Here is a 23,248-nt window from a genome sequence, read left to right on the forward strand (position 1 = left end):
TGACCTATCACCCTCACCTTGACCTCTTTCCACCTATCACATTTCCGACGCCCCTCCCCCAAGTCCCTCCTCCCTACCTTTTATCTTAGCCTGCTGGACACACTTTCCTCATTCCTGAAGAAGGGCTTATGCCCGAAACGTCGATTCTCCTGCTCCTTGGATGCTGCCTGACCTGTTGCTTTTCCAGCAACACATTTCCAGCTCTGATCTCCAGCATCTGCAGACCTCACTTTCTCCTACAAGTGTTTAATATCCATTTGGAGTGCTACCAATGGAAGTTTCCCCATAAATCGCTCTCTGACCTTAGGGGTATCAATAGATTTTTAGACAGCTTATCAGAGTGGATGCAGGAATATCCTGATGAAGGGCTCCTGCCCGAAACATCGATTTTCCTGCTCCTCGGATGCTGCCATACCTGCTGTGCTTTTCCAGCACCACTCTAATCTTGGCTCCATGGAAGTTTGCACTGCTTATAAAAGGGTTTGGATTTTTTTAAAAAGTCTATTCATATGATAAGGGTGTCACTGGTTGTACAAGCATTTATTACCCATATATATTGCCCAGAGGACAGTTAAGCATTAACCACATTGTTGAGAGTCTGGACTCACAAGTAGGTTAGAGCAGATAAGGACAGCAGTTTTCTTCTCTGAAGGACATTAATGAAGGAGTTGGGTTACCCACCCCTCCAATAATTGGCAATGGACTCATAGCCATCATAACTCTAGACTTTTAGTGAATTCAAATTCCCCCATCTACCATGGCAGGATTGGAACCCAGGTTCCTAGAGTCTCTGGATCAGTACTCCAGTGATAATACCACTAGGCCATCACTTCCCATGGATTGCCTACTTCAGGAAGCTGGATACTCCAAAGTAGGTTTTTGCACAGACTACTTTGCTGTTTACTGGTATGGGCCAGTCTTATAATGGCAGTTTATTCAGCATTGAATAGAGCAGCTTCACGATCACAGTGGGATGTCACTTACTTCATTGCATTTGATGCGTTGCGTACAAAAAAAAAGGACTTGAATTTACCTAGCGCCTGTCATGGCTTCACACCACACCAAAATTCAGGCCTTCAACCCAATGAGATGCTTCCACTGAGGTCACTGCTGTAATTTGGACACTCAGCAGCCTATCTGCACACAACAAGAGCCAAATAGCAACACGGCAAAAACAAATCCTATAGGTAGGGGGTATGAAAAAGAGAAACTTTACAAAAATAGCCACACGTTGTCCTGAAAAGGGGCACTAAAGATAAAATACACCATAGCCTTACCAGACCGGAGGGCTTCTCTCTCATTACAGAGTCGACTGGTGGCGATTTAACACAAGGGTCACCACGTCTCAGGTGAGGGAAGAGATTGAAAGGAGATTCTTTCATGGGGGTAACATGAGAAATGAACCATAATGTTGGTGTCACTATGTATCACAAACTAACCATCCCCAGCTGAGTTAACCAAGCCTCTAAAAGGGGGAGTGGGTCACTATGCACTGTAATTAAAACATATCAAAGAAGTCCATCTGCTTAAATTAAAAAGCCCTTGATATACTCTTTTATTCCCTCAAAATGTCACTGGTTCCTTCAATTTCCCAACTTCCTGCAGTAAAATAGATGCTTTCTTTGCAAAACTACCTCAGAGACAAGTCAAAAACATTCCACTGCCTTTCAAAATTAACAAATAGGATTCTTTAATTACAGGAATGCATAAAAGTGTTTTTTAAAATTAAAATTAAAAGTTGGATACTCTTAGGCAAGACTTTATCCAGGATATACTTTGAAGTTAACAGGGGGCTGGCTACCTGGTTGATTTTTGCTTTAACATTGTGTAATAATACATTGAGTTGTTAATTGGAAGACATTGCCTCACCACGGTATAATGCCAATTCCACGCTCCAATTAAGCTGTTGATTAAAAGCAGAATAAAGCCTGAAGGACAGAGTTTGTCAATTGATACGAACATTTCAAAATCTTTATAGGAAGCTGGAAACAAATGACCACATTGGAAACATGCTGCCTCCAACACAAAATGTGCGAGATCTGGGCAATCCAAGATGGAGGATGAGAAAAAAAATTATGGCTATAAGAGCTGCTCCTTTTTTGATGTATTTTCAATGTTTGAGCTGATTTTCTTGAATTCTAGGAGCAGTAATTACTGTTTCATTAGCTGTTGCTGGATGGGTATATGAATAGAGTCATAGAGTCGTATACAGCATGGAAACAGACCCTTCGGTCCAACCCGTCCATGCCGACAAGATATCCCAACCCAATCTAGTCCCACCTGCCAGCATCCGGCCCATATCCCTCCAAACCCTTCCTATTCATATGCCCATCCAAATGCCTCTTAAATGTTGCAATTGTGCCAGCCTCCACCACATCCTCTGGCAGCTAATTCCATACATGTACCACCCTCTGCGAGAAAAAGTTGCCCCTTAGGTCTCTTTTATATCTTTCCCCTCTCACCCTAAACCTATGCCCTCTAGGTCTGGTCTCCCCAACCCGAAAGGGTTTAGAGGGACATGGGCCACGTGCTGGCAAATGGGACTAGATTAGGTTCAGATATCTGATTGGCATGGACGAGTTGGACCAAAGGATCTGTTTCCGTGCTTGTCATCTCTATGACTCTATGATTGCAGTCTTGTAGGAGCAGTACCATCTCCAAGCCACTCACCATCCAGACTTGAAAATCCAATCGCTGCTCTTTCAGTGCTGTGGGTCTGGAGTCACATGTAGGCCAGAAATGTAGGCCAGGAATAGAGGATGAAGGGCTGATGAAGGGCTTTTGCCCGAAATGTCGATTTTCCTGCTCCTTGGATACTGCCTGACCTGCTTCTCCAGCACCACTCTAATCCATATCCAATGCTGTCAAGTGTTTTATATAAATGCACAATATAGCATTTATTGCACCTGTTGCACAACGTAAAATAAACTCCTAAATGAGTGAACAGAACTAATCACCAAATCAGTAATTTCCACCTCAAACTGACCAAGGTTCTAAACAACTTGACCTTTTATTCCTGTTTTATAGTAAAGCATTTTAATTTAGCTCCTAACACTGGTCTCAGACATTAATATTACAAATGAGTTTAAAAATAAGTAATAACAGGGCATCCCTGTAGGGAAGATTGAAAGGGCCTCAGGGAGTCAATAGACATAAGGACATAGGAGGTAAAGGCCTTGTGCTATTATCATTAACCTATTAATCCAGAGACCTGGATAATGTTCTGGGGACCACCATGGCAAATGATTGAACTTGAATTTAATAAATGTTGACCATTAGGAAAAGCTGATCTGACTCACCAATGTCCGTTATGGAAGTTGTGGAGTCATAGAGATATACGGCACAGAAACAGGCCCTTCAGTACAATTCATCCACGCCGACCAGATATCCTAACCTAATCTAGTCCCATTTGCCAGAAGTGTTGTAATTGTACCAGCCTCCACCACGTCCTCTGGCAGCTCATTCCATATACATACCACCCTCTGCGTGAAAAAGTTACCACTCAGGTCCCTTTTAAATTTTTCTCCTCTAACCCTAAACCTGTGCCCTCTAGTTCTGGACTCCCCCACCCCAGGGAAAAGACCTTGTCTATTTACCCTATCCATGCCCCTCATGATTTTATAAATCACACAACACCAGGTTATACTCCAACAGGTTTATTTGAAAGTACAAGCTTTCGGAGCAGAATGGGACTTGAAGGAAGGTCTGGGATTTACATATTAATGAATCGAAACCTGAAACTCATTTAAGTGGTTAAAGACATAACAGCGATCTATGTTTGTTCAATACACTGCATCTGTTGTATGATACTATGGTCATTTATTACAAATTGTGTCCTACGATCCTGCCCCACTAGCCACCTGACAAAGGAGCAACAGTCCAAAAGCTAGTGCTTCCAAATAAACCTGTCGGACTTTAACCTGGTGTTGTGTGAATTTTAACTTTGTCCACCCAAGTCTAATACTGGCTCCTCCACATCATGATTTTTTAAGCTTCTATAAGGTCACCTCTCAGCCTTGACACTCCAGGGAAAACAGCCCCAGCCTTACCTGACTCCAGACCCACAGGTGATTTGAGACTGCCCTTTTGGATAGGTGGGGGATGGACAGTAAATGCTGGTCTAGACAGCAATGCCAACATCCAATGAATGATTTTTTTCATAAAGAGGCAGCACCTCTGATGATATATGGGACAAAGCATAGGTTCAAAACATCTTCTGAGGGTATCCCTCAGTGTGCCTCTCCATTTTTGGCCATCGCTGCTACAGCAGCACTTTAAACTGCACTCTTCATGTTCCTCTGGCTGTACTGGTGTGTGTGTCATACAGACACAGTTTAAACCATCATTTACCGCCCACCCCACCCCCCTCCACCCCCCATCCCCCACCCCCCTCCATGCCTGCTTTCCTCACTGAGTTCTTGGTCTTTTCTCAAATATGGCTTCAAAGCTCCTGGGATCTCTTTGGGTCTAACATGACTCTGTACCAAACTACGCCTCAAGGCAGCTGCTGCAACTCAATATCAAAGTTACTCTCAATATGTCACATCCTCCACATCCCCAGAAAGGAACTAAGAATGAGATTTATGTACGTCTGAACCCATCCCCCAGCACTGCTCTTTCTGTGACTGGTTCTGCAGGCTTTTCAGCTTCTGCTACAGTCTGGCTCCTGAGTGAAGAATCGCGTGCTGACCAAAGTATATTTTTCTGCCTCTTATGGTGTACTCTGGTTGTTTTCTCTGTCAGTTTCCTGGATTTCTATTCTCATGAAGAATACTCCATCGTGTATCCCAGACACTATCCTTCAAACGGCTGCTGGACATCTGTCATTATTCTCCATTTATCAGATTCTCTGCCCACTTAAATTAACATATATATTCCTTTGGTAAAAAACAATGACTGCAGATGCTGGAAACCAGATTCTGGATTAATGGTGCTGGAAGAGCACAGCAGTTCAGGCAGCATCAGAGGAGCAGGAAAATCGACGTTTCGGGCAAAAGCCCTACTGCTTCCTTATGTCCACTTCACAACTCAACTTTCCACCCATCTTTATATCATCAGGGATTTTATCAACCATGCTTCTGATCCCTTTTTTCCTCAGCCCTGAGTCATTTATTTAAAAATTAAATAAAATCGAGGCCCAAGCGCCAAGCACACAACACATTGCATTTTGTGAAACGGAAAGAGACCTATTTATGCCTACTGTGTGTTTCCTGTCAGCTAACCAATCTTCCATCTGCACCAGCTGGTTGGAAAGTGAAATAAGTCTCTAGAAGCAGTATCCTGTCACCAAGTCACCCTTTATTTACACGTGCACCGTACATGGGCTCTGACCAAACAGCTCAGAGCCAGTCCCTAGACTGAGAAGAATCCCTGACACTCCTGTTTTTTTTTTGTTTTTTTTAAATTAAACAATCACAATTTACCAAACAATTAATATTAATAGTTGTATGCAAAGAAACAGCAATTTTACAAGGGAGAGGAGCAGCAAAGCCAGGCCCCAAACCCTATCTTTCAACCAGTTTTCATGGAAATGAGGACAAACCTCAAATCCCACTTTCAATAACAAAACAGTAACAATGACAAGTACAAATAAGACAGTCCAATTACATAAAAACAGCGCATAAGATGCAGACCCCAGCAACCCACCTGTCCCTCCCACCTTCCGGCCACTCTAAGGCAGCCCACCCCAATGTCACTTCTGGCTCTCGGTCTGCCCTGACACATCTTCCGACCACCCATCCTGCAACACTCCTGTTTATTTTTTTTTCTTTATTTTTTTATCATCTGCACAAAGCTTTCAGACAACACTACTATAAACAGGGATTCAGGCTTTTATGTACATCCTTTACCTCACTGTCGTCATTAATATGGTAAGTGATGTCATACTGTCTAGCATCAATTTATAGTGAAATAAAAGGGCAAGTTGTTAGGTTTCTCACAGAAAACACTCCTGTTTATATCAGTCAGCCAGGGCTCCCTGATTGACCCAGGTTAATAGCCCCAGTCATACTCAACGAGATCCACCTGACCAACTTTGATCCAATCACAACGGATAGCTTGCTGATGATGCAGATTGATGCCAAGAGTGTGGGTTCAATTCCCATGCCAGCTGAGGTTACCATGACGATCCCACCTTCTTAACCTCAGCTAAGGTGTGGTGAATCCTTGGGTTAAACACACTACCAATCATCTCTCACAAATAAGAAAGTGGGACTATGGTGACTTTACGTATATGCCCTCTGCCTTTATTTGTTCTTGGTCCCTCTGCTGAGGGGAAAGGTTTCTTCCTGTGCTGCAAACTCACCAAAACCACTTTGTAGTGGGTTTACTCCAAGGTAGCAGCACAGGGCAGCTGTTTCACCTGTGGTTCAAATATCTGAGACACTTGCAGATGCTGGAGATCAGAGCAGAGAGTGTGGCGCTGGAAAAGCACAGCAGGTCAGGCAGCTTCCAAGGAGCAGGAGAGTCGATGTCTCAGGCATAACATTCCTGATGAAGGGGTCATTCCCAAAACGTCGACTCTCCTGCTCCTCGGATGCTGCCTGACAGACTGTGCTTTTCCAGCACCACACTTTCAATCCCCACCTTCCCTAACCAGAATAATTAGTGGTAGACTGGACCCTCTTCAGAGCCAATCATGGAGACTATTGGCCTGTAAATGAGTTTGTGCAACATAGACCGAGTGATGATTTGGGTAGCCATTATCACACAGGATTATCTTGATCTCACCTGTCTCAGGCCATGAGCCCCTGGATGCTTTCTGACAGAGACGCTGACTATCCGATCAGCTGTCTCTGAGGTGGCCCTCTCTCCCAGCTGACCAAACCTCTTCTCAAACTCTCCCTTGACCCAGCCCTGGACTCTTCCTCTAGTTTCTGACTCAGAGCTCATTCTCTCCAGGAGGCACACTCTCCATTTCCTCTCTCCTATTCCCATTGAACTGATCACCCAGCCTCAGCCTCTAGCTCCCACATGAGCCAATATTGCAAAATGGTTCCCTCACTCTCTCTCCCGCTCTCTTCAGGTGTTGTCCTCCTCTCCACAACAAAACAACACAGATGCCTCCATCTTCACAAACTACCCTCCTAATCCAACCACCTTTTTCTCTCAAAGGTCCTTAAATATGTTGTTGCCTCAAGTCGGGGCCTATTTTTCCCAGACATTCCACACTTGAATCCTTCCAACCAGCACTCTGCACCCACTCCACCTTCCCCCCCACCCCCTACATCCCTCAACCAAAATGGTTCTTATCCCAGTCACTAAAAACACCTTATGTAAATTATCCCTCTATGTCCTTCTCAACTGCACTGCAACCTTGGACATGGCTGACCACACCACTTCCTCCATTGGTCCATCACCCAACTGGATGGATCTGCTCCCCGTGGATCCACTCGTCTGTCCAATCAGAACCTGACTCTTCCTGCAATGACTTCTGTTCTTCTTCCTACTCTGTCACCTCTCGTGACCCCCCCTTGCCCCTCTTCCATAAAATTGTTGTCTCTAGGTTACCTCAACTGATAAAATGATTAGGGAAGGTTCACAAAATTGATTCCAGAGTTGAGGGGTTTGCTTTATGAGAAAGATTAAACAGTTTAACTAGGCAAAAGTGAGGACTGCAGATGCTGAAGATCAGAGGTTAGATCAGTGTAGTGCTGGAAAAGCACAGCAGGTCAGGCAGCATCCGAGGAGCAGGAGAATCAACGTTTTGGGCAAAAGCACCTCACCACGAAATCCCACTTTATTCCTGATGAAGGGTTTTTGCCCGAAATGTCGATTTCCCTGCTCCTCGGATGCTGCCTGACCTGCTTTGCTTTCCCAGCACCACTCTAATCTTGACTCTGATCTCCAGCATCTGCAGTCCTCACTTTTGCCTGATTAACACCAATGACAGTCCAATAGGTTTACTTGGAAGTGCAAGATTTCGGAGCATTGCTCCTTCATCAGATAGCGAGTGGGGCAGGTTGATAGTCAGGACACAGAATTTATAGTAAAAGAAGAAAGTGCCACATCTATAAGTTTAATAAGAGCTTTATTTGTTAGCCACACTCCTTTAATGTAACCAATTCAAACCCAGTTTTTAAAAAAATTGAGCTGAAAATGTGTTGCTGGAAAAGGAATCCAGAAGAAGGGCTCATGCCCGAAACGTCGATTCTCCTGTTCCTTGGATGCTGCCTGACCTGCTGCGCTTTTCCAGCAACACATTTTCAGCTCTGATCTCCAGCATCTGCAGTCCTCACTTTCTCCTTTAAAAAAATTGAACCTGTTTTTCCTAATCAATATGTCCAGCGATGTTCTTACACACCTCTGGAGTAGATAGGACCTGAACCCAGGCCTCCCAGTCCAGGGGGAGGGACATCATCACTGCACCACAAGAGAGCCCCCTTTTATCCCCTACCATCAAACCCAATTGATGTTTAAGTAATATATCTATCACCTTTCCCTATATTCATTCAGTCTCAAGCATTCCTTCAGACTATATTAGATGACAACAAGAGGGCTGACAGGCTGCAGAATCTGTTCTGCTAATGGTGACAGGCAGGAGCTGGTGACTTGGGAGCCAGTGGGGAGTGGTCAGTGAGTATGGGGGTGACAGAACTAGGTTCTGATGTAAGTTGTAGGGCCTGTGTGCACTGAACATTGAATACAGCATCATTCAGGTTTCACATATCCATTCTTAACTTTGTCAGTAAGAAATGGAGAATAACCACATGTCGGAGGTACCAGCCACACAATGAACTGGAGCTCAATTACCCTCAGGGCTGGAGCAGGAACAGGCTGGAGAGCTCCCCAAGCCTGTTGTATAATCTGCCGTCACTAAAGGGGGAAAAAGAACCAACTTCCATTTATATAGCAAAATACAGATTGATAGGATCCCTGTAGTGTGGAAGCAGGCCATTCAGCCCATCACCAGCCCTCTGGAGAGCATCCCACCTCATCCTGTAACCCCACATTTCCCAAGGCTAATCCACCTAACCTGCACACAGAGTCACAGAGATGTACAGCATGGAAACAGACCCTTCGGTCCAACCCGTCCATGCCGACCAGATATCCCAACCCAATCTAGTCCCACCTACCAGTACCCGGCCCATATCCCTCCAAACCCTTCCTATTCATATACCCATCCAGATGCCTTTTAAATGTTGCAAGTGTACCAGCTTCCACCACTTGCTCTGGCAGCTCATTCCATACATGTACCACCCTCTGTGTGAAAAATCTGCCCCTTAGGTCCCTTTTATATCTTTCCCGTCTCACCCTAAACCTATGCCCTCTAGTTCTGGACTCCCCCACTTCAGGGAAAAGACCTTGTCTATTTATCCTATCCATGCCCGTCATGCTTTTGTAAACCTCTGAAAGGTCACCCCTCAGCCTCCAACACTCCAGAGAAAACAGCCTGTTCAGCCTCTCCCTGTAGCTCAAATCCTCCAACCCTGACAACATCCATGTAAAATCTTTTCTGAACCTTTTAAAGTTTCACAACATTCTTCCAATAGGATAAGAATTGCACGCAACATTCCAAAAGCGACTTAACCAATGTTCTATACAGCCGCAACATGACCTCCCAAATCTTACACTCAATGCACTGACCAATAAAGGAAAGCATATCTTTGGACAGTGTGAGGAAACCCATGCAGGCATGGGGCGAATGTGTAAACTTCACATAGACAGCTACCTGAGGCTGGAAACAAACACAGGTCCGCGGCGCTGTGAGGCAGCAGTGCTAACCACTGAGCCACCCTGGCATCTTGATATACTTCAGAAGAGTTTTTATCAAACAAGGTTTGGTTGCAAATGACATTAGGAGATTTTGAACAGGTGACCAAAGAAGCAGCTTTTTTAAAACAAGTACCTTAAAAGGAAGAAAAAGGAGGCAGAGAGTTTGAGCAATCAAATTCCAGAACGTAGGAGCCAGTAGTTGAAGGCAGACAACTCTATGCCCCGAGGGATTTCTTAAAAGCTACAAAACACTCACTTAAGCTGGCTTGTCCAAACAAGCAGAAATGCTAGTCATATCCTCAGCCCTTGTCCTCAGTCCTATCAGACAGTAACAGACACCGTACATGGTGTAGGTTGTGAAAGTTATCACTTAGTTGAGTAGCAGTTTGTGTAAGCTAGACAGCAAATACACTGCAGATTAGCACTGTCATGGCGGCAGTTTAATAGTCTGTTCCTGCATTTCACATCCACACTGGGATGTAACAGTACCAACACACCATACAAACAATGAACAAACTGACCTTTGTAACAAATTAAATATTCTTGCAGTCACAATGATAGGAAATGTAGCTGCAAATCTGCACACAGCGAACGCCTACCGAAGAGGACACTGTCCAGATTGTTTTATTCATGACAGTCGAGGGAGACATATTGGCCAAGAAACTCTGGAGAACTATTCTGCTGTTTTTGGAAGCAGTGCGGTGGAATATTTTACATTTTCACAACTGTGTAGATGGGGCTTTAGTTTTGAACCTCGTCTTGAACCACTCCCACTGTCCGAGTACTGGGAGAATCAGCTGTAATTTTGTGCTCAGGTTTCTGGAGTGTGGAATCCACAACCTCTGACTCACAGAGTCAACAGGGCTAACCACTCAACCACAGTCAAAGACTCCCAAATAAACTAGCAAATAAACTCCAGTAAGTGAGGAAACAAAGGCACTCTTCCAAAATTGTTGGCATCCATTTTCTGCACTCCTTTCCAACCTCAGCCATGCAGACACATGTTAACTCAGGAGGCTGAGGGTTTTTGTTGGTCCACAGTAACTTGCCAATGTTAACATTTATGACACTTCAAACGTAATTTATTGGAGAATGCCTATAGTGCAGAAGCAGGCCATTCAGCCCATCAAATCCACACCATCCCTACCCTATTACTAGAACCCTGCATTTCCCATGGCTAATCCACACAGCTGACACATCCCTAAACACTATGGGGCAATTTAGCATGGCCAACCTATCTAACTTGCACGTCTTTGGACTACGCATGGAAACCAGAGTACTCAGAGGAAACCCATGCAGGCACAGGGAGAATGCTCCACACAGACAGCTACCCGAGGGTGGAATGACTACAGAAGGGTTAACGCCTGAAACATTGACTTCTCCACCTCCTGTTGCTGCCTTGCTTGCTGTGTCCTTCCAGACTCCTGCTGCTCTACTGCTGAGTTTTTTTTCCAGCAATTTCCGGTCTACAGCACTTTGTTTTAATTAATCAGATGAAGCGATTTGCAACATTGCTATCCACAATGGTCATTTATAAATGCCACTGTTGTGTAAGATCACAGAATCCCTACAAAGCAGGGAGAGGCCATCCGATCCAGCGAGTGACCCTCTGAAGAGCATCCCACCCTATCCCTGTAACCTTGTGTTTACCATGGCTTGCCTGCACATCCCTGGACACTACAGGGCAGTCCACGAAACCTGCACATCTTTGGACTGTGGAAGGAAACCGCAGCACCCGGAGGAAACCCACACAGACATGAGGAGAATCAAACTCCACATAGATGGTCACCCGAGGCCGGAATAAAACCCGGGTCCCTAGCACTGTGCGGCAGCAGTGCTAACCACTGAGCCACCGTGCTGCTCATGACGTTCCTTAATTGTGTCCCTTTAGGTCACCAACTACTCAGGCAGAGTTGCACCGGGACTATAACTAGGAAACACGTCAGGTACTTTCCACATGTGGCACTTGTCAGCTGTTTGGTATTGTATGGAGCAAATGCAAAGAATTTGCAACCTCATGCATCTAAGCAACACAACCTGAACTACAGTGTAAACAGATTGGAACCACAATCACATACATACTGGTTTCTGCAAGAGTAATTTAAGGCATCTTACTTCTGTACCTCTCCCTTGTAGCGCTGACATTTTTATTTTCCCCTCAGGTGCCAATCCAGCTCCTTTATGAATGTGGTAGGATCAATCGAGACACTCTCTCAGGCAGTTCATTCAGGATCCTAACCACTCGCCGGCTAAACCACTCTTCATGCCACCTTTGATTCTTTTACCAATAACCTTAAACATCTCTGCCAATGGGAACAGTAGATCCCTCATGGATTGTATACAGCTCTATACTCAATTTCCTGGGGTTAGTTGTCAATATTCCCCTGCTCTAACTTGACTCCAGCCAACAATGACGACAATTTTGCTAACAATTAGTTTAACACTGATAGTAGATCTCCCTCCACACTTGGCCCATGGATTGCACAGTCCTCTCGCTATTTGTTCAATGTGTTGTGGCTGTGAGCCCATCCCAGGCTAGACTAGCCTGGCATTCTGAAGGCTATGGGGGTCACATTGACTGAAATCTGATAGAAACTCAGGCTGGTTGGATTGTCATGAGACCAATGCAGGTAACCCAAGGGGTAATCGGTTGGATCTTATGGGGCACTGCGGAGCCTGGCCCGACTGAATAAGATGCAGGAAAGAACAGCATCATTGCTTTATGGTGAGATTCCCTCCCTAGCCTTGGATTTTTTGAGCTACTGGAGAATTGGCGAAGCAGAGACTCTGGTACCTTTCAATTAACCACTTCTGTATGGCACTTTGTGATAAATTGCTATCTGTACCGGTATGTGTCACCAGAGGTAATCTGCTGCCCAATGCACCTTTTCCTTGAACCTTCTAGTGATTGGTGTAGAGGATACACTATGGTACAGAGTATCTACTGTTCTTAGTTAAGAAGAAGGTTCATTTCATGAAAGCAATAGGACCAACTTCGCCAGGCATTATGACATGTACCTTCGGAATCTAGTAACGATACACCTACTCTTCTCGAAAGCTAGAGAGGAATCAATGGGTGAAGTCAATGTAACGTGAACGTGTACACCATTCAGAAACAGTACCTAGTACAACAGGCCCCCACCTCTGTACTCCAAGTATGGAAGCCACCACTGTAACTACAGAGCAACTCAAGTATATACAAGGTGGGGGTCTCCGTGGGGGAGGGGGTGATGCGAGATTGTGGTTGTAGATGGAGCACAAATATTGGGGAGTGGGGGAGGTTGTGGTAACTGAGGAAGAGTGCATCTTTGTCCAGTGGGCTTGTACTCTCAGCATGACGCCAGATCTCACAGCTCTGGGTTTTCCACGTAGCATTTGCCTTCCCTTCCAACGAGACATCAATTTAAGTCACCATTATTTAGCTACTAAGGGCCTGCAGATAGATAAACCATTCAGTGTCTCCTTGGTGTAATTACAGATATAGGTTTAGGGGATTGGTGGGGAAAGAGGCTGGAGAGAGAGAGAGAGATACAGAGGGGAGAGAGAGAGAGAGAAAGAAAGAGAGAGAAAGAGAGAAACAGGTGTGAGGAGTTGCTGTAATCATCAGGAAGACCATTGTCTAGATTTAACATGACCCTCACCTTCATACCCAAGGTGCATAAAATCCAGCCCAATATTCCCATGGAGGGAGAAAGCAGAGTTAACTTTCCAGGTCCATTCTGAAGAAGAGTCACATGACTCGAAATGTTAACTCAGTTTCTCTCTCCACAGATGCTGCCAGACCTGCTGAGTCTCTCCAGCACTTTCTCCTTGTGTTTTAGATTTCCAGTATCTATGGGTTTATTTTCACGTTCCTAGGATGACCCTGCCCCACAAAGACAGACGGGGCCTCAACGTCACCACCTGCGACCAGTTGGCACTCCCTCAGGACTGTGCTGGCTGTGCCAACCTGGAACCTGTGCACCATTCGGGGCAGTCTAAACTCCAGGGAGGTGGGGTTACTCAAGATCAACTGGATCTGGAGACCACAGGCTTTGAAAAGCCACATCTGAAAATGCTCCATAATGACCCAACCTGCACACTTAGTGATTAATCTGCAATTTAAAAATCACCGGGTTGGTAATGACATGTCAACATTTAATGCCTCCCCATCCAGCTCAAGCTGCAGCCACTCAGAGCTGCTATTGAAGTGTACAGTATGGTGAAGACATACATAATGATAGGTTATTGACCAGGAAAGCCAGAGGAACTAGAAGTGGTCATTACCCTGTCTTGTGATTTTGGTTATCCCATAATCTCAGACCTGAAAGACAGAAGGGAAATCACAAAGACAAAGCCTGCGAATACTCTAACAATTTCCTCTTCTCAAGTACAGACTGAGATGGGAAGGAAGCTTATAATTACAGCAATTCTATTCACTGATCATCCCTTCTCTTCAACAACACAGCATCCTAATGGGAATGCTGGAGATACTCCCAAGGATCAGGGGACTGGAGTTACATGTAAACGTTAGAGAAGTTAGAAGCAACAAAAACAGAAAATGCTAGAAAAGTTCAGCAACTGGTTTCTGAGGAAGGGTCACTGTATTAACTCTGATTGCTCTCCACAGATACAGCCAGACCTGCTGAGCTTTTCCAGCAATTTCTGGTTTTGTTTCTGATTTCCCACATCCGCAGTTCTTTCAGTTTTTAAGAGAAGCTAGAGGGGTTCCCTACTTCCTAGATGGGCAGAGATAGGACGGATTAGAGAGCAGAAACAAAACAAAACAGAAATTGTTGGAAAAACTCAGTAGGTCTGGCAGCATCTGTGAAGAGAAATCAGAGTTTCGGATCCAGTGACCCTTCTTCAGATTTGGATTCGAAAGCAGTTTTATTTTCCATTGTAAGCGGGCCCAATAACCAGGGAGATAGACTTAAGGGAAGAGGTATAAAGCTCAGATTTGATTTGATTTGATTTGATTTGATGTATTATTGTATCTAAGTATTGTGAAAAGTTTTGTTTTGTGTGCAGTTCAGCAGGTCATACAATAAAGTGCGTTAGGGTAATAGAACAGAGCAAGGACTACAATGTTACAGCTGCAGAAAGGGTGCACAAAGAGTAAGATCAACATTAAATTTAAAATTTGAGAGGGCGTTTCAGAAGTCTAAAAGCAGCGGGGAAGAAGCTGTTCTTGAATCTGTTGGTACGTGTTTAAGCTTTTGTATCTTCTGCTTGACAGAAGAGGTTGGAAGAGATTATAACCAGGGTGGGGAATTGAGGAGAGTTCTGTTCACTCAGAGGGTGTTGGGACTGTGGAACCCATTGCCTGAAAGGGCAGTTGATTCAGAAACTCTCGTCATATTTAAGCAATATTCAGACAGTCACTTGCATTACCACAATCATATGGGGCTCTGGATGAAAAGCGGGAACATGAGATTGGTGCAGACAGATCTTTGTTAACGGACAGAGACACACTGGACTGAACAGCCCCCTTCTGTGCTATAAATATCTAGGAGTTTAAGATGGCATAGAAGCCCCACGGAGAGATTCAGTGAGGTAATTTTGATAGACGAGAGAAGAAGAAATAATTTGATTTGATTTATCATTGTCACACATACCTATGTACAGTGAAAAGTTTTGTTTTGTGTGCAGTTCAGCAGATCATAACATACAAAGGTCATAGAGTAATTGAACAGAGCGAGGAATAAAAAGTTACGGTTGCAAAGAAGGTGTACAAAAAGCAAGATCAACATTAGATTTGAAATTTAAGAGACCTATTCTGGTCTGGTCACAGCAGGGAAGAAGCCGTTCTTGAACCTGTTGGTACGTGGTTAAGCTTTTATATCTTCTGCTTGACAGAAGAGGTTGGAAGAGATTATGACCAGGGTGGAAGAGGTCTTTGATGATGTTGGCTGCCTTTCTGAGGCAATATATAGATGAGGTCAATGGATGGAAGGCTGGTTTGCGTGACGGACTGGGCTGTGTTCACAACTCTCTGCAGTCTATTATAGTCCCGGGCAGAGAAGTTGCCATACCAGGCCATGGTGCATCCAGATAGAACGCTTTCTATGGTGCATTGGTAAAAGTAGATGAGGGTCTTTATGGACATTTCAAACTTCCACCAGTGGAGAGGTCAGGAAACAAAAGACACAGAACCAAGGAAGGGAAATGAGGAAGGAAAACAAAATACTATGGATGCTAGTAATCTGAAATAAAAACACAACATGCTGGAAATACTCAGCAGGTTGGGCGGCATCTGTGGTACAGAACAGAGTTCATTGTTTTGGTTCAACCTGAAGCCTCCACCCCAGAACATGAGAGGAATTACTATCAATCTGGAACATGCTGCCTGAGGGGATGGCAGGGGCAGATTGACTGGGGACTTCCAAAGGGGAATGGTGTTAATACATGAAAGGGTAATATCTGTGGGATTTGAGGAGGTGGGGGGGTGGGGGTGGGGGTGAGGGTGAGAAGGAAGTGGGACTAATTGTACAACTCTTGCTGGTACAGGAACAATGGGCAGAATGGTCTCTTTTTCTACTACAAGAGCTTATATTGTGGACTGCGTCCTTCTCAGCAGCCTGACAATATTATACAAGCCCATTTAATCTTGGCCATGCTCCAAATTATTTCATAACTGGAGGATGAGTAAAGCAGCTTGATTCGTGCCACAGGCCTGATTGGAATATCAGAAACCAGGAGACAGGTTTTGCTGAAGGCCATCATGGCTGTCTATTGGTGTTTACCTTTCCGTGAGCTAACTAACCAACCACCCTCCCTCCAAACTCTGCTAATCATACACAGCAGCTAAAGAAATCTCATATCTCTAGCTGAAGTAGCCAGTTCTTAAACACAGAAGAGTGTGGTGGCCTTTATTGCAAGAGGATTTTGAGTACAGGAAGAAAGATATCTTGTTGTAATTGTATTCAGATATGATGCTACATGTAGAGTATTGTGTACTGTTTCAGTCACTTTGCCCAGAGAATGATAGAGTCATAGAGATGTACAGCGCAGAAACAGACCCTTCGGTTCAACTCGTCCATGCCAACCAGATATCCTAACCTAATCTAGCCCCATTTGCTAGCACTTGGCCCATATCCCTCTAAACCCTTCCTGTTCATATACCCATCCAGATGCCTTTTAAATGTTGCCATTGTACTGACCCCTGCATCTCCTCTGGCAGCTCATTCCACACACACACCACCTTCTACACAAAAAAAGTTGTCCCTCAGGTCCCTTTTAAATCTTTCCCCTCTCACCTTAAACCTATGCCCTCTAGTTTTGGACTCCCCTACCCTGGGGTAAGATCTTGGCTATTCACTCTATCCATGCCCCTCATGGTTTTATAAACTTCTGTAAGGTCACGACTCACCCTCCAACACTCCAGGAAAAATAGCCCCCAATTGGTTGTGAAATGGGTTTGCAAATCGATTTGTACACAAGTCGATTTGTGGGTGGCACGGTGGCACAGTGGTTAGCACTGCTGCTTCACAGCGCCTGAGACCCGGGTTCAATTCCCGCCTCAGGCGACTGACTGTGTGGAGTTTGCACGTTCTCCCCGTGTCTGCGTGGGTTTCCTCTGGGTGCTCCGGTTTCCTCCCACAGTCCAAAGATGTGCAGGTCAGGTGAATTGGCCATGCTAAATTGCCTGTAGTGTTCGGTAAGGGGTAAATGGAGGGGTATGGGTGGGTTGCGCTTCGGCGGGTCGGTGTGGACTTGTTGGGCCGAAGGGCCTGTTTCCACACTATAATGTAATCTAATCTAATCTAAAAAATTGGAACACCATGCAGGATAATATAAAAAGCCATAAATCTTCAGAGATTGCATCTTTAAAATCACACCCGTGTATAGGATCACGTTCGTAAGTATCTGTTCATAATTTGTATGATAATGGCTTCAACTGCACTTTTACCTGCTCTCTGTGTTGAACAGATCTCCGATAATCAGGGTGGATAATGTTCAGAACAACGAAAAGATTCCAATTTAAATTTCACAGAATGAGCTGCACCACTTTCAAGCTATTGATCCTCCTACTTGCAGGAGGGAGAACACAACAGTATTTGTGCAAACTGTAGCCCAGAAAGGTGTCAGCTATATTTTTCATCTTCACCCAGGTTCCAGAAGCAAACTACTGGAAATCTAAAATAACAACAGAAAACGCTAGAAACATCAGAACACGGCTAATGAAAGGTCATTGACTTGAAAAGTTAGCTCTGCTTCTGTGTGTGTGTGTGTGTGTGGACCTCTCTTTCACAGACATTGCTAGCTCTGCTAATGTTGCATCTCTGTATTCACAGGGTCAGTTAGCTGCTTCACAACACACAGTGACACCAACAGTATGAGTTCAATTCCTGCAAAGACCGAAATGAAGGACCCTCCTTCTCAACCTCTCCCTTTACCTGAGGCACGGTGACCCTCAGGATAAACCACCAGCTGTCATCTCCCCCTCTCTAATGAGAGAGCAGTCCCTGTGTCTGCACCTCATCTACGTACAGTTTAAAGTGAAGAGGGATAAAGTGAGTAAGGAACATCAGTTTACAGTGTCATTGATCAGGGGAACAGAAGTTTGACAGTGCTGGTAAAAGTAGACAGTGCATTTATATGATCTGGAGAGTTCTGACTGAAAGGAGACACTGAAATAAGTTACAACAGGAAATTTATTTGAAGAATTAATTTATAAACAGCTCCGGTAAATAGGGTTTTCTTCCAAACTGTACGATTTCGCAGCAACTTCTCCCTTTCTTAAACTCTGACCACAAAAGATGCAAACAGGACACATTGCAAAGTCTATCACATTCAGGTTACAACGAGAGAGGAGGAAGCATATCGCTAAATGTCACCGAAAAGTGCATGTCCCTCCCCCAGATGGCATCAAACACTCGATGAGTCACCAAGAAATATTGATTTAACGAGCGATTCGATCTCTCTGGTTCCAAAACCTGTCAAATTTATGAAACTCTGGATGGTGTATACACCCGGAATTACGACAATCTACATTCTGAAATAAACAAAAAGTGTGTCCCCTGTCGTTTACACTGCAGACCCCGCCTTAAAAGTTACAAGCTCGCAAAACGCACCAACATAGAAAGACTGGTGAACGGTATGTTCAAATCTAACATTTTAGGAAAGCAGTTACAATCTAACAAGTCGGCGTGAACAATAAAAAAGACATCTTTCAGCCCTCTCGCCCCTCAGGGTCGGGAGTCTGAATGAACTGATTCCCTGCCACTTTGTTGCAGTTCAACAGCAGCAACATTGTATCCGATCAGGGAGTGGGGATGCCGAATTGGAAGTAACTGGTTTGTATCCGATTATTGTGAGGGATAAGGAAGGGCCCGGGAGAATTCTGCTAAGGTCTCACCTCCCAAGAGAGCGAAGCGTCCTGGTAGGCTGCAGATTGCTGGCCTCTGCTGGGCTGCCGAGGTGCTGTCTGGACTGGGGAACTGAGCCAGACTGGACACTCACTGCTACTCGCTTTCACCCACAAATACTCCTCACCCCCTGAGTGGGAGGAGTGTGGAAACGCCGCTGCGCATGTATCCTGGCTTTATTATAATACAGACACACACACACGTTAGATAAAGGCTGGGAACTGTAGTTCTCATTGGGCAGGGAGAGAGCGCTGGAAAAAAGAAACAGAAATTGCAGGAGGAGCTCAGCAAAGTCTGACAGCATCTGTGCAGAGAGAACTGATTGTGGACCAATCCTGTGGTTTATGATTGATTAGGTTAGGATTGTGCTCACCGGAGGTTTGGGAGGGGGACTCATAGAAGATAGGAGCACGAGTAGGCCATTCAGCCCTTCAAGCCTGCTTCACCATTCATTGGGTTCCTAGCTGTCATTGCGCTCAATCCTACTCTCCTACATACCCCATATCTCCCACGTTCCCTTTAGCCACAAGAGCTATAGCTATCTCCTTCTTCAAATGTTTTAGCCTCAACTGCTTTCTATGACAGGGTCCCCACTCTCTGGCTGCAGAAAGTTCTCCCCATTTCAATCTTAAAAGGTTTACCCCTGACCTTTAAACCATGACCCCAGGTTCTGGACTGCACTCCCCCAACCACCACCATCGGGAACATCCTTCCTGGACCCGCTGTGCTCTCCAGCATTTGTTGTTTTCAGTATAGATTCCAACATCTGCAGTCATTTCGCTCCTACCTATCTGTGTATGGAATGAGCTGCCAGAGGAAGTGGCAGAGGCTGGTACAATTACAACACTTAAAAGGCATCTGGGTGGGTGTATGAATAGGGAGGGTTTAGAGGGGTATGGGCCAAATGCCCATAGATTAATTTAGGATATCTGGTCGGCATGGATGAGTTGGACTGAAGGGTCTGTTTCCGTGCTGTACACCTCTATGACTCTATGATTGATTAAGTCCCACAAACTGCTTGTAACCAGCTGCACTGCCCACTCCAGTAACCTACCCACCTCAGTGCCCCATCTGGAGTGCGCTTTCCAAACAAGCTCCACTGGTAAAACATCATTTGGACCACAGAATGGGATAGAGGGAAGTTCACCAACAAAGCTCGTGACAAAGCTTGTCTGTTGAAAGGCAGGCTCTGAACTAACACAGCAAGAGTGGCCCTTGTTGAACACATATTGGAACAACAAAAACTAGAGCAGGAGTAAGCCATTCAGCCCATGGAGCCTGCTCCCCCATTCAATATGATCACGGCTGATCATCCAACTCAGTCCCCTGTTCCCACTTTCTTCCCCACACCCTTTGATCCCTTTAGCCCCAAGAACTACATCTAACTCCTTCTTGAAAACATTTCAATGTTTTGGCCTGAACCGCTTTCTGTGGTAGAGAATTCCCCAGGCTCCCCACTCTCTGGGTGAAGACATTTCTCCTCTCTCAGTCCTAAATGGCCTACCCCTGTAGCAATGGGGCCTCAGTGCAGCCTCCCCTCTGTTGCGGAGAGACATAAACAATGCTGCACATTATCGAGGGCTGTTCCCCTCTGCAGACTGAGGGGTGGACAAACTGAACAAACGAGGAGGATCTGGCAACTTAAGTGATTAAAGATACTGCTATAATATCAGAAATAAGCAACTAATTTACACCCAGCAAGCTCCCACAAACCGAGGGGTGCGTAGGTTAGGTTATTTTCTTTTACATTAGGATTAATCTTCGGCACAACATCGCGGGCTGAAGGGCCTGTTCGGTGCAATACTTTTCTATGTTCTATTTAAACAATGAAGGTGGCACAATGGCACAGTGGTTAGCACTGCTGCCTCTCAGCACCAGGGACCTGAGTTTGATTCCAGCCTTGAGTTACTGACACTTTTGAGTTTGCACAGTCTCCCTGAGTCCACCTGGATTTATTCTCACAGTGTGCAGGTTAGGTGGATTGGTCAAACTAACTTACCCATAGTGTTCGGGGATGTTCAGGTTAGATGTATTAGCCACAGTAAATATGGGGATAGGGTGGAGGTGCTGGGTCTGGGTGTGATGATCTTCAGAGGGACGGTGCAGACTCAATGGAACAAATAGCCTCTTTCCGCACTCTAGGCTTCCAGGAGTCTTTGTAATCTTCAGTGGGGGACAAAAATTTAGCCGGGGGATCTCATTTGCTCTTCCTCAAAATCATGCCATCGGATCTTTCTGCATGAATGTACGAGACCCAGCAAGAACAGCTCCTCCAAAAGATAGCAGCTCCGATAGAGAGACACTCCATCTGTATCACAATGAAGTGTAACCCTTGGTTTCTACACTCAAATCCTAGTCTGGGACTTGAACTTAGTGCCTGAGAGACCATGGTGCTAATGGCCACCCACAGACAAAGTCTGAGTTTCTGAGTATTTTAGCTTGTCCCCTTGCCTCTCCTCATCTGCAAAATCAGCAACAATTACCATTCACCAGCAACTGAACTGGATCAGCCATATAAATTCTGTGACTATAAGAACAGGTCAGAGGCTAGGAATCCTGTAGAAAGTAGCTCACCTCTTGACTCCCAAATCCTGCCCACCACCTGCAAGGCAAAAGTCAGGAATGTGATGGAATACTCTTCACTGGCCTGAATGAGTGGAACTGGTCAGGCAGCACCCGAGGAGCAGAAGAGTCGATGTTTCGGGCATATGCCCTTCATCAGAACTGTCATTCCTGATGAAGGGCTTATGCCAGAAATGCCGATTCTCCTGCTCCTCGGATGCTGCCTGACCGGCTGTGCTTTTCCAGCACCACACTCTTCGACTCTGATCGCCAGCGTCTGCAGCCCTCACTTTCTCCCGAATGAGTGGAACTCCAACAATACTGAGGAAGATTGACACCACCCAGGCAAAGCAACTTATTTAACTTGCACCTCATCAGCCACCTTCAATATTCACTCCCTTCAACACTAACACAGCAGCATACACTGTCTACAAGATGATCTGCAGCATTGCTCCTTTAGCACCACTCCCTAAACCTCTGACCTCTACCATCTAGAAGGACAAGAGTAACAGATGCATGGGAACACCACCACCTTCAAAATTCCCTTCTAACCACATGCCTTCCTGACTTGGAAATATACTGCCATTCTTCCAGTGGCACTGTGCTGAAATCCTGGATTTCCCTTCCTAACCGCAAGGTCCCTACAACCCAAGGACTGCAGTGGTTCAAGAATGCGGATCACCATCCCCTTCTACAAATAGAGGCAAACAGAGCAAATGGGCAAATACAAATGGGCAATAGATTGGAACCCAACCAGCGATACACATGTCTCATGAAAGAAAAGGAGGAAGATTACTGTCAAGCTGATCTCAAGTGGTTTAGGGTCGAACAATTAGATTAATAAGATGCTGGAAATTGTAATTGAAAACTAAAAATGCTGTAAGGCCTCACGTCAGCGAGTTGGCATGTCCTTCTTTGACTCAGTATCTGATAATACTGCTGTGGGGAGTTTCACTGTAATGAAGGTGGCTTATAATTTTAATAGGAACAAAGTCCCTGCCTCTGAATCAGAAACTTTGGGTTTGAGGCTCACTCCATGAATCTATCATTTTCAGATTGGCAACAAGTGATGCGCCATAGGGACCAGTGTTGGCTCATCAATGTTTTGCAATTTATATAAATGACTGGGATAAAGGGACTGAAGATACAATTCCTAAATTTGATAATGGTACAAAGATAGGGAGGAAAGCAAGTTGTGAAGAAGACAGGAGGAGGCTGCAAAGGGACACAGATAGAGTCATAGTCACAGTCATAGAGATGTACAGCATGGAAACAGACCCTTCTGTCCAACCCGTCCATGCCGACCAGATATCCCAACCCAATCTAGTCCCACCTGCCAGCACCTGGCCCATATCCCTCCAAACCCTTCCTATTCATATACCCATCCAAATGCCTCTTAAATGTTGCAATTGTACCAGCCTCCACCACACTTTCTGGCAGCTCATTTCATACTCGTACCACCCTCTGAATGAAAATTGCCCCTTTAAGTGTCTTTTATATCTTTCCACTCTCACCCTAAACCTATACCCTCTAGTTCTGGACTCCCTGACTCCAGGGAAAGGACTTTGCCTATTTACCCTATCCATGCCCCTCATAATTTTGTAAACCTCTATAAGGTCACC

At 45.1% G+C, this 23,248-nt stretch overlaps 1 protein-coding gene across 3 annotated transcripts in view; it reads right to left on the bottom strand.

The window, feature by feature from the left end:
- Nucleotides 1–19,210, bottom strand: part of capn5a (calpain 5a) — a 106,230-nt gene extending 87,020 nt beyond the window's left edge. The window contains exon 1 of one of the 3 annotated variants that reach the window (XM_043692436.1): nt 19,055–19,210. The gene's annotated coding sequence lies outside the window, so the exon portion shown is untranslated. Of the gene's footprint in view, nt 1–9,847; nt 9,867–19,054 lie in introns of those variants that run through there. The other 2 variants (XM_043692439.1, XM_043692437.1) reach the window with 2 other exon arrangements.
- Nucleotides 19,211–23,248: the final 4,038 nt, after the last annotated feature.

Source organism: Chiloscyllium plagiosum, chromosome 6 (genome assembly GCF_004010195.1).
Source record: "Chiloscyllium plagiosum isolate BGI_BamShark_2017 chromosome 6, ASM401019v2, whole genome shotgun sequence".
Taxonomy (NCBI): Eukaryota; Metazoa; Chordata; class Chondrichthyes; order Orectolobiformes; family Hemiscylliidae; genus Chiloscyllium; species Chiloscyllium plagiosum.